Source organism: Sinohyriopsis cumingii, chromosome 15, assembly GCF_028554795.1.
Source record: "Sinohyriopsis cumingii isolate HCF-2022 chromosome 15, ASM2855479v2, whole genome shotgun sequence".
In the NCBI taxonomy this organism is placed as follows: Eukaryota; Metazoa; Mollusca; class Bivalvia; order Unionida; family Unionidae; genus Sinohyriopsis; species Sinohyriopsis cumingii.
Genome location: NC_142975.1, coordinates 142,315,218 through 142,316,379, shown reverse-complemented (window position 1 = coordinate 142,316,379; position 1,162 = coordinate 142,315,218). Strand labels below are relative to the sequence as shown.

The 1,162-nt window shown below is 35.7% G+C and overlaps 1 non-coding gene across 1 annotated transcript; it reads left to right on the top strand.

Annotated features, from left to right (window-relative positions):
- Positions 1 to 656: 656 nt before the first annotated feature.
- Positions 657 to 730, top strand: Trnan-guu (transfer RNA asparagine (anticodon GUU)). Its single transcript has one exon. It is a non-coding gene; the product is annotated as a tRNA-Asn (tRNA).
- Positions 731 to 1,162: the final 432 nt, after the last annotated feature.

Here is a 1,162-nt window from a genome sequence, read left to right as displayed (position 1 = left end):
TAGTACATGAAAATAGCAGAGGTATAACATTTTCGTCATTACGCAAGTCGCAAATGCCAATAACAGCTTCTCCTTGAGGCTTACACCTGTGACTCTCCCAAAACATATGTAGAGCGCCACCAGATCATGTTTGTGCTTAGCATAAACAGCCGAGGTGGTCCGAATAGTGGTCATTACGTTCGGGAAACAAACCGTAAATTGAGAAGTAAAGTACTGATTGAGAAATTAATCGTCCTCGTGCAGCCGAAGTATTTTCTGGCTGAACAGAAAAGCCAGATGTTGCTCCGAATAAATCAGTCTACATCGGTCCCACCTGGACTATTTCTGAGAAACAAAGTAATCATGAGCGGTATGGTGATTAGGCTTGACCAAGAATTTACGAAATCAAAGCTTCAAATTCAATTACCAATCTGCACCATCGTCGATAAGTCTCAGTGCTTGAAAAACTTCGGAACTTTTTATATAACAAAATAAGTTTGGTTTATTCAATACTTTGGTTCACTCATTTCACTACTTCAAGATTAATTATATGGATCAAACCAGCGTTGAATATTTGTGTTATTCACTAATAGTAGAAATAATTTCAACCTTAGTACTATCCTGTACCAGTTCAGTACGTGTTTATTTAGCATGTAGGTTTCAATTTTACCAACGCAGTCTCTGTGGCGCAATCGGTTAGCGCGTTCGGCTGTTAACCGAAAGGTTGGTGGTTCGAGCCCACCCAGGGACGTATGTTTTTTTTTTTTTTTTATTTTGTCAATTTTAGTTGGACATTTACATAAAATTTGACATGACAAATTTTTAGAACCGAGAATTTATGTGGTGGCGGTGGTGATTTTTTTTATTTGTTAAAAAAAAAAGTATTTGTAATTATCCGGCAACCAAATATATTGAAAGAAAATACTCTTGCTCTGATTTGTACACAAGAACTAAATCTGTCTCTCATATTACTTAAAATATGAATTATCTTGAGATAGATGAAAAAAAATCTTGGGTAGAAAGAAAATCCCAGATCCCATGAGAAGATTAATGGAAATCTATATATAATACCAGTGCCAATATTATGAGCAAGTATCAGATTAACTGGTATTCAACAGAGAGGATATTGATAGGTAACAGAATACTATGAATCCATTGGTCTTGGATAGGTCATATAATGCTA